This window comes from Echiichthys vipera, assembly GCF_963691815.1.
Source record: "Echiichthys vipera genome assembly, chromosome: X".
In the NCBI taxonomy this organism is placed as follows: Eukaryota; Metazoa; Chordata; class Actinopteri; order Perciformes; family Trachinidae; genus Echiichthys; species Echiichthys vipera.
In genome coordinates this window covers 47,700,953-47,712,021 of record NC_139825.1, presented here as the reverse complement: position 1 = coordinate 47,712,021, position 11,069 = coordinate 47,700,953, and the positions used below count along the sequence as shown (strand labels likewise).

General features: G+C 47.3%; 1 protein-coding gene across 1 annotated transcript in view; it reads right to left on the bottom strand.

The window, feature by feature from the left end:
- The window catches only part of ripor3 (RIPOR family member 3), a 68,215-nt gene extending 61,086 nt beyond the window's left edge, over positions 1-7,129 (bottom strand). The window contains exon 1 of the mRNA XM_083938663.1: positions 6,780-7,129. The gene's annotated coding sequence lies outside the window, so the exon portion shown is untranslated. The remainder of the gene's footprint in view (positions 1-6,779) is intronic.
- Positions 7,130-11,069: the final 3,940 nt, after the last annotated feature.

Sequence of the window (11,069 nt, the reverse complement as noted above, 5' to 3'; positions counted from 1 at the left end):
GTGTGCGTGTGTTTGTGTGTGTGTGTGTGTGTGTGTGTGTGTGTGTGTGTGTGTGAATGCATGCATGTGTGTATTCTTGTTGAATGATGTCATGTGACTAATTGGAAGAAGCATAGGTGTGTTTGTGTGTGTGCGAGTGTGAGTGTGCATGCATGTGTGTGTGTGTGCGTGCATGTGTGTGTGTGTCTGTGCATGCATGTGTGTGTGTTTGCATGCATGTGTATGTGTTTGCATGCATGTGTGTGTTTGTGTGTGTGTGTGTGTGCATGCATGTGTGTGTGTGTGTGTGTGCGTGAATGCATGTGTGCGTGTATTCTTGTTGGATGATGTCATCTGACTAATTGGAAGCAGCATAGGTGTGTTTGTGTGTGTGCGTGTGCGTGTGTACGTGTGTGTTTGTGTGTGTGAGTGTGTGTGTGCGTGTGTGTGTGTGCGTGTGTGCGTGTGTGTGTGTGTGTGTGTGTGTGTTTAAGGATAATAATAAATCGAGTTGAAGGCATCGGGGAATAAAGCTGCTTTGTTGACAGGATGAGTTTGTTGCTATAAATCACTGAAGCTGTAAATCAACACACACACACACACACACACACACACACACACACACACACACACACACACCTCAGGTTAGTGCATGTATCACACCTATTCAGGCAATGATGATTAGTCCAACAGCTGTTTCCTAGACTGAAGCGACACACAGGAAGTGATATATGCGGGGACACACACGACAAACACATAAAGAAGCCGCGAAACGCTGAAATAGTCAATACGGACAGATCATTCTCACTCGGACTGGAGCACGGGACCTTACAGGAAGGATTTTAACCACATGGATGTAAACTCATCCGCGTTATGGATGGATATAGCTCCATTAACGTCTTCCAAAAAAGACGTTTCGGCTCCTAGAGGACACTTTAACACACGTTTAGGCTCCTAGAGGACACTTTAGCACACGTTTAGGCTCCTAGAGGACACTTTAACACACGTTTATGCTCCTAGAGGGCACTTTAGCACACGTTTAGATTCCTAGAAGACACTTTAGCACACGTTAAGGCTCCTAGAGGGCACTTTAGCACACGTTTAGGCTCCTAGAGGACACTTTAGCACACGTTAAGGCTCCTAGAGGGCACTTTAGCACACGTTTAGATTCCTAGAAGACACTTTAGCACACGTTTATGCTCCTAGAGGACACTTTAGCACACGTTTAGGCTCCTAGAGGACACTTTAGCACACGTTAAGGCTCCTAGAGGGCACTTTAGCACACGTTTAGATTCCTAGAAGACACTTTAGCACACGTTTAGGCTCCTAGAAGACACTTTAACACACGTTTATGCTCCTAGAGGACACTTTAGCACACGTTAAGGCTCCTAGAGGACACTTTAGCACATGTTTATGCTTCTAGAGGACACTTTAGCACACGTTAAGGCTCCTAGAGGACACTTTAGCACACGTTAAGGCTCCTAGAGGACACTTTAGCACATGTTTATGCTTCTAGAGGACACTTTAACACAGGTTAAGGCTCCTAGAGGACACTTTAACACACGTTTAGACTCCTAGAGGACACTTTAGCACACGTTAAGGCTCCTAGAGGGCACTTTAGCACACGTTTAGGCCCCTAGAGGGCACTTTAGCACATGTTTATGCTTCTAGAGGACACTTTAGCACACGTTTATGCTCCTAGAGGACACTTTGGCACACGTTAAGGCTCCTAGAGGGCACTTTAGCACACGTTTAGGCTCCTTGAGGACACTTTAGCACAAGTTTAGGCTCCTTGAGGACACTTTAGCACACCCTTATTCACTCTGGAGAGGTGAAAACGCGGATTCAGAGCTATTTTAATTCACCCTGCTCTTGAATACAAAGGAAATATCAAAGATAAAGAGACAATGTGCGTAACAATGGACGGGTATTGTGTAATAAACCGCGCAGAACACCCAATAAAATGCATTTCTGTTGTGTTTTATGAGGCTGAACCCACCGTGTCATCAGTCCTTTCAAGAGCAGTTACACACTCCATTAAAGTGCAAAGAGAGCCTCCTCTGTCGTCTCAACACACACACACACACACACACACACACACACACACACACACACACACACACACACACACACACCAGCAGTCAGTGTGTGTCACAGGGACAATAACACCGCGTACGACACAATGGTAAACGTCTGCAGTGTGCACGCTTCATTAGACCGCAAAGACAAGCTGCGTTCATCTCATCACGGTCATCGTGTCGGCTTTTTGACGCAGCTAATGAAACACACACACACACACACACACACACACACACACACACACACTCAGTGAACAGTTAGCATTTACTACGACCTCAAGTGATTTCGTGTAATGACCCTTTACCACCAAAGGTAAGGGGCAGAGAAATAGGGAAGAAGGGGCAGAGAAAGAGGGAGAGAAAGAGGGAGAGAAAGAGGGAGAGAAAGAGGGAGGAAGGGGCGGAGAAAGAGGGAGAGAAAGAGGGAGGAAGGGGCAGAGAAAGAGGGAGGAAGAGGCAGAGAAAGAAGGAGAGAAAGAGGGAGGAAGGGGCAGAGAAAGAGGGAGAAAGAGGCAGAGAAAGAGGGAGGAAGGGGCAGAGAAAGAGTGAGAGAAAGAGGGAGGAAGGGGCAGAGAAAGAGGGAAGAAGGGGCAGAGAAAGAGGGAGGAAGGGGCAGAGAAAGAGGGAGGAAGGGGCAGAGAAAGAGGGAGGAAGGGGCAGAGAAAGAGAGAGGAAGAGGCAGAGAAAGAGGGAGAGAAAGAGGGAGGAAGGGGCAGAGAAAGAGGGAAGAAGGGGCAGAGAAAGAGGGAAGAAGGGGCAGAGAAAGAGGGAGAGGAAGAGGCAGAGAAAGAGGGAGAGAAAGAGGGAGGAAGGGGCAGAGAAAGAGGGAAGAAGGGGCAGAGAAAGAGGGAGGAAGGGGCAGAGAAAGAGGGAGAGAAAGAGGGAGAGAAAGAGGGAGAGAAAGAGGGATGAAGGGGCAAAGAAAGAGGGAGGAAGGGGCAGAGAAAGAGGGAGAGAAAGAGGGAGAGAAAGAGGGAGGAAGGGGCAGAGAAAGAGGGAGGAAGGGGCAGAGAAAGAGGGAGAGAAAGAGGAGGAAGGGGCAGAGAAAGAGGGAGAAAGGGGCAGAGAAAGAGGGAGGAAGGGGCAGAGAAAGAGGGAGAGAAAGAGGGAGAAAGGGGCAGAGAAAGAGGGAGAAAGGGGCATAGAAAGAGGAAGGAAGGGGCAGAGAAAGAGGGAGAGAAAGAGGGAGGAAGGGGCAGAGAAAGAGGGAGGAAGGGGCAGAGAAAGAGGGAGAGAAAGAGGGAGGAAGGGGCAGAGAAAGAGGGAGGAAGGGGCAGAGAAAGAGGGAGGAAGGGGCAGAGAAAGAGGGAGAGAAAGAGGGAGGAAGGGGCAGAGAAAGAAGGAGAGAAAGAGGGATGAAGGGGCAGAGAAAGGGGGAGGAAGGGGCAGAGAAAGGGGGAGGAAGGGGGAGAGAAAGAGGGAGGAAGGGGCAGAGAAAGAGGGAGAGAAAGAGGGAGGAAGGGGCAGAGAAAGAGGGAGAGAAAGAGGGAGGAAGGGGCAGAGAAAGAGGGAGGAAGGGGCAGAGAAAGAGGGATGAAGGGGCAGAGAAAGAGGGAGAGAAAGAGGGAGGAAGGGGCAGAGAAAGAGGGAGGAAGGGGCAGAGAAAGGGGGAGGAAGGGGGAGAGAAAGAGGGAGGAAGGGGCAGAGAAAGAGGGAGAGAAAGAGGGAGGAAGAGGGAGGACGAGGGAGAGAAAGAGGGAGGAAGAGGGAGGAAGAGGGAGAGAAAGAGGGAGGAAAGGGCAGAGAAAGGGGGAGGAAGGGGCAGAAAAAGAGGGAGAGAAAGAGGGAGGAAGGGGCAGAGAAAGAGGGAGAAAAAGAGGGAGGAAGGGGCAGAGAAAGAGGGAGGAAGGGGCAGAGAAAGAGGGAGAAAGAGGCAGAGAAAGAAGGAGAGAAAGAGGGAGAGAAAGAGGGAGGAAGATGCAGAGAAAGAGGGAGGAAGGGGCAGAGAAAGAGGGAGAGAAAGAGGGAGAGAAAGAGGGAGGAAGGGGCAGAAAAAGAGGGAGGAAGATGCAGAGAAAGAGGGAGAGAAAGAGGGTGAGAAAGAGGGAGAGAAAGAGGGATGAAGGGGCAAAGAAAGAGGGAGGAAGGGGCAGAGAAAGAGAGAGGAAGGGGGAGAGAAAGAGGGAGAGAAAAAGGGATGAAGGGGCAGAGAAAGAGGGAGGAAGGGGCAAAGAAAGAGGGATGAAGGGGCAGAGAAAGAGGGAGAGGAAGAGGGAGAGAAAGAGGGAGGAAGAGGGAGGAAGGGGCAGAGGAAGAGGGAGGAAGAGGCAGAGAAAGAGGGAGGAAGGGGCAGAGAAAGAGGGAGAGAATAAGGGAGAGAAAGAGGGAGAGAGAGAGGGATGAAGGGCAGATGGTGACCCGCTCGCCGTGTTGATGTTTGCTCTGGCAGATCCTCGGTTCGAGCTGAACTCACTGAGGGTTCATGAGAAACTGACGCTCGTCTGGCTCCGAGAGCAAAACCTCCGTCCAACAGGGAGGAGGAGAAGAAGAAGGAGAAGAAGAAGAAGAAGAAGAAGAAGAAGGAGAAGGAGGAGAAGAAGAAGAAGAGGGGAGGATTGCACACACAGTATCAGAGAGAGACATTAAGGCTTCAGATAAAGACACGGAGGGTTAAAAGGAAACGTTGCGTAAAGTGCGTTTCCTTTAATCTGAAATATTTTTTTCCAGTGTCTGAAACCGAAACCAAACACGAGTAAAAGCTTGTTCCTGCAGCTGGAAAGACGCCAGACCCGGGTATAAAACATGCTCAAGGGCAGGGGAGGAGGGATCTGATTACTGACCAGTTGCTTTTAAACGTCGGGCTTTAGAGTAATGAGGTTATTAAAGGAGGTTTAATTAAAATCTGGTGCAAAAATTCACGTTAATGAGCGATAACAGCGATAATCGGAACAGAGATGACGGTAATCCAGCATCACTAAACCCACCTGCGTCTAAAAAACCCCTCAAACATCAACAACACACGTTTAGCACACGTTTAGACTCCTAGAGGACACTTTAGCACATGTTTAGCACACATTTTAGCTCCTTGAGGACACTTTAGCACACATTTAGGCTCCTAGAGGACACTTTAGCACACGTTTAGGCTCCTAGAGGACACTTTAGCACATGTTTAGCACACATTTTAGCTCCTTGAGGACACTTTAACACACGGTCAGACTCCTAGAGGGCACTTTAGCACATGTTTAGACTCCTAGAGGATACTTTAGCACACGTTTAGGCTCCTAGAGGACACTTTAGCACAAGTTTAGGCTCCTAGAGGACACTTTAACACACGTTTAGGCTCCTAGAGGACACTTTAGCACCCGTTAAGGCTCCTAGAGGACACTTTAGCACATGATTAGACTCCTAGATGACACTTTAACACACATTTAGGCTCCTAGAGGGCACTTTAACACACGTTTAGGCTCCTAGAGGACACTTTAGCACACGTTTAGGCTCCTAGAGGACACTAACACAAGTTTAGCCTCCTAGAGGACACTTTAGCACATGTTTTGGCTCCTAGAGGACACTTTAGCACACGTTTTGGCTCCTAGAGGACACTTTAGCACATGTTTAGACTCCTAGAGGACACTTTAACACACGTTTATGCTCCTAGAGGACACTTTAGCACACATTTAGCACACGTTTAGGCTCCTAGAGGACACTTTAGCACACGTTTTGGCTCCTAAAGGACACTATAGCACATGTTTAGCACACATTTTAGCTTCTTGAGGACACTTTAGCACACGTTAAGGCTCCTAGAGGACACTTTAGCACACGTTTAGGCTCCTAGAGGACACTAACACAAGTTTAGCCTCCTAGAGGACACTTTAGCACATGTTTTGGCTCCTAGAGGACACTTTAACACATGTTTTGGCTCCTAGAGGACACTTTAGCACATGTTTAGACTCCTAGAGGACACTTTAGCACACATTTAGCACACGTTTAGGCTCCTACAGGACACTTTAGCACACGTTTACACTCCTAGAGGACACTATAACACAAGTTTAGGCTCCTAGAGGGCACTTTAACACACGTTAAGGCTCCTAGAGGACACTTTAGCACACGTTTAGGCTCCTAGAGGACACTAACATAAGTTTAGCCTCCTAGAGGACACTTTAGCACATGTTTTGGCTCCTAGAGGACACTTTAGCACACGTTTAGGCTCCTAGAGGACACTTTAGCACATGTTTTGGCTCCTAGAGGACACTTTAGCACATGTTTTGGCTCCTAGAGGACACTTTAGCACACGTTTAGGCTCCTAGAGGACACTTTAACACACGTTTAGCACACGTTTTAGCTCCTTGAGGACACTTTAGCACACGTTTATGCTCCTAGAGGACACTTTAACACACATTTTAGCTCCTAGAGGACACTTTAACACACGTTAAGGCTCCTAGAGGACACTTTAGCACGTGTTTAGGCTCCTAGAGGACACTTTAACACACGTTTAGACTCTTAGAGGACACTTTAACACACTTTTAAAACAATAAATCAGTTATGCTTCCTTACTTTTAAAGTTATTGTCTTTTCATCTAAAAATGAATTAAAATATTCACATTTTTGATTTTAACTCAGGTCCTTTGAACACTTTTGAGCTGATGTGCAAATGAACTCCAACAACAGGGAACCTCCTCCCAAATACAAGCAAAAAAATAACCTTTTACATTCCTAAAAATAAATAATAGCATAAAATAAAAGTGCACATGATCGATCAGGACTGTTAAAGTGTATGAAACCTACCTGACTCGACGCAGACCCGGGTTTCCCCCCAACTGTCACTCCAAGTCGTCCACACCAAACTGCCTCAGCGGACGAGTCATATCCAACACCGCCGGGGAGCCCCTCCGCTGTGTTTTCACTATGTGTGTGTGTGTGTGTGTGTGTGTGTGTGTGTGTGTGTGTGTGTGTGTGTGGGTTTGGCAGCTGCCTGCTTGGTCCTGATAGCGTTCAGTCTTGCAGCAGCAGCAGCTCCAGAGGGTTTTCTCGACAACGTCAAAGACCAGAAACACAGCCGTGAATGAAGTTCCTCTCGCCTCTCCCCTCTCTGCCTCTCGTCTCTCCTCCTCTCTGCCTCTCGTCTCTCCCCTCTCTGCCTCTCGTCTCTCCCCTCTCTGCCTCTCGTCTCTCCCCTCTCTGCCTCTCGTCTCTCCCCTCTCTGCCTCTCGTCTCTCCCCTCTCTGCCTCTCGTCTCTCCCCTCTCTGCCTCTCGTCTCTCCTCCTCTCTGCCTCTCGTCTCTCCTCCTCTCTGCCTCTCGTCTCTCCTCCTCTCTGCCTCTCGTCTCTCCCCTCTCTGCCTCTCGTCTCTCCTCCACTCCCTTTCTTTGTGTTTCTCTCCTCCTCCTCCTTCAGCACTTCCCACTCCGGCCGTCTGCTCTCTATTTTCTTTTTTTGTCAACTTCAATTAATGTCAGGTAAAGCTGCACCTCCTTCTGCTGTTGTTCCTGCTTTAACACACGTTTATGCTCCTAGAGGACACTTTAACACACGTTTTGACTCCTAGACGACACTTTAACACACGTTTAGGCTCCTAGAGGACACTTTAGCACACGTTTATGCTCCTAGAGGACACTTTAGTACATGTTTATGCTCCTAGAGGACACTTTAGCACACGTTTATGCTCCTAGAGGACACTTTAGCACACATTTAGGCTCCTAGAGGACACTTTAACACACGTTTAGGCTCCTAGAGGACACTTTAACACACGTTTAGGCTCCTAGAGCACACTTTAACACATGTTTATGCTCCTAGAGGACACTTTAACACACGTTTAGGCTCCTAGAGGACACTTTAGCACACGTTTATGCTCCTAGAGGACACTTTAGTACATGTTTATGCTCCTAGAGGACACTTTAGCACACGTTTATGCTCCTAGAGGACACTTTAGCACACGTTTAGGCTCCCAGAGGACACTTTAACACAAGTTTATGCTCCTAGAGGATACTTTAGCACACGTTTATGCTCCTAGAGGACACTTTAGCACACGTTTAGGCTCCTAGAGGACACTTTAACACACGTTTAGGCTCCTAGAGGACACTTTAGCACACGTTTATGCTCCTAGAGGACACTTTAGCACACGCTTATGCTCCTAGAGGACACTTTAGTACATGTTTATGCTCCTAGAGGACACTTTAGCACACGTTTATGCTCCTAGAGGACACTTTAGCACACGTTTAGGCTCCCAGAGGACACTTTAACACAAGTTTATGCTCCTAGAGGATACTTTAGCACACGTTTAGACTCCTAGAGGACACTTTAGCACATGTTTAGGCTCCTAGAGGACACTTTAACACACGTTTAGGCTCCTAGAGGGCACTTTAACACACGTTTAGGCTCCTAGAGGACACTTTAGCACACGTTTAGGCTCCTAGAGGACACTTTAACACACGTTTAGGCTCCTAGAGGACACTTTAACACACGTTTAGGCTCCTAGAGGGCACTTTAACACACGTTTAGGCTCCTAGAGGACACTTTAGCACACGTTTAGGCTCCTAGAGGACACTTTAACACACGTTTATGCTCCTAGAGGACACTTTAGCACACGTTTAGCCTCCTAGAGGACACTTTAACACGGGTTATGCTCCTAGAGGACACTTAAGAACAAGTTTAGGCTCCTAGAGGACACTTTAACACACGTTTATGCTCCTAGAGGACACTTTAGCACACGTTTATGCTCCTAGAGGACACTTTAACACACGTTTAGGCTCCTAGAGGACACTTTAACACATGTTTATGCTCCTAGAGGACACTTTAACACACGTTTAGGCTCCTAGAGGACACTTTAACACATGTTTAGCCTCCTAGAGGACACTTTAGCACACGTTTATGCTCCTAGAGGGCACTTTAGCACACGTTTATGCTCCTAGAGGACACTTTAGCACACGTTTATGCTCTTAGAGAACACTTTAGCACACGTTTAGGCTCCTAGAGGGCACTTTAGCACAAGTTTTAGCTACCTCTTAGGATTTGCATTCTCTGATGTAAAAATAAACATCTTTTGTATGTTTCTAGCTTTAAACGTAACCAATAACGTTTTTAAGTTTAAACCATCCTGACTTAATGAACAGTGCATTTGTACACTCACGAAATCTTCCCTTCGTGCTTTTCTCTTTCTGCGTTTCAGAGCAAATGCAAATAAAAAATGTTGAATTCTTCTCTCCTCTCCCCTCCTCTCCTCTCCTCTCCTCCGCTCCGCTCCGCACATAAATATCATGTTTGGCTTCAAGTGAAGAGCTTGGCTCCGGCACGGACCGCATACATCACTAACACTGCTGCTTTACGTCCTGATTGATGGTCACTGCGTTTGTGAAAATAAACACTGCGCACTCATCACATGCTCTATATGTTCGGAGACGTCTCTCAGCACGAGAGGGTGTAAACATTTCAAATAAAGTCAATATACAGAATAAGAAAGGGGAAGATGGAGCGTGTTGTGGGGGCAGAGACTGTAAATCTTAAAGCTTATGTATGTAAATACATGTTGGAACAATATATATTTAGCTGAGGAAGGCAAAGCTCTGGATCTACCGCTCAGTCCTGGTTCCTACCCTCACCTGTGGTCATGAAAGCTGGGTCAGGACCCAAAGAACCAGGTCCAGGTCCAAGCGTGTGAAATGTGTTTCCTCAGGAGGGGGTCTGGAGTCTCCCTTAGAGAGAGGGGGAGAAGTTCAGCATCCGTGAGGAACTCGGAGTAGAGCCGCTGCTCCTTTGTGTTGAAAGGAGCCAGTTGAGGTGGTTCAGGATCATCTAGTAAGGATGAACCCTGGGCGCCTCCCTAGGGAGGTGTTCCAGGCACGTCCAGCTGGGAGGAGGCCTCGGGGAAGACCCAGGACCAGGTGGAGAGATTATATCTCCACGCTGGCCTGGGAACGCCTCAGGATCCCCCAGTTAGAGCTGGTTAATGTGGCCCGGGAAAGGGAAGTTTGGGGTCCCCTGCTGAAGCTGCTGCCCCCACGACCCGACCCCGGATAAGATGATGAAGATGAGATGATATTATAGTGGGAATCTAAGTCTTTTTTTTATTTTACACATAAACAAACCTTTACAGCATCAGTTCACCCTAATTACAATTAATTGATCATTTCTTATGTTGTATAGGGATGCACCGATCCAACTTTTTCAGTCTGGATACCGATACCTGGTCTTTGCATATCGGTCGATACTGATCCGATACCATTGTTGAATTAATAAACTCACTGTGTTGAAGAGCGTAAAGTCATCAGGCTTGACTTAAACATCACTTCCCTAACTTTGTAAAACAAACTGTAAGAACAATGTAACAGATATTAATTTAGAGTGACACCGTGTTGTGGTGGTTAGCACTGTCGCCTCACAACAAGAGGGTTCCTGGTTTGAATCCCTGCTGGGCTCTTCTGTGTGGAGTTTGCATGTTGTCCCCGTGTCTGCGTGGGTTTTCTCCGGGTTCTCTGGTTTCCTCCCACAGTCCAATGACGTGCAGGTGTTCGGTTCATTGATGACTCTAAATCACCCGTAGGTGTGAATGGTCGTCTGTCTCTGTTCGTCTCTATGTGTCCTGTGATAGACTGCGTCCTGTCCAGGGTGGACCCCGCCTCACGCCCGATATCAGCTGGGATCGGCTCCTGGATGAATGTTATTTATTTATTCATTTGTTATTAAAATAAACAATTGTGCTCCGGGTTAAACTTCTTAAAATTAAAATCAAATGTAACAGCTGAACCTGAGGATAAAGCACTTAAAGTGTAATTAAAAATCATCCCATGGTCTTTTTCGGCACTTACATACATCGAATAAGCGGTCGAGAGCGTGGTGTTAAACTGTACTGTGGTGTTGTGGTAATTTTGATTATTTGTAATTCATAATCCTAGTTTTGTGCGGTCAGACGCAGTTCAGTGTCTCCTCTGTTGAACCTCATCATGTGACCGGGGCAGAGCTTGTTTGCGCTGAATGGATCACGTAAATAACGGCCTCATGACGGTATAATGGCAGATCTGTGCTTCTGTACATCCTGTTTCTTGCAGATAAGTCATGACTGTTTTACTGCCTTGTTTTGTG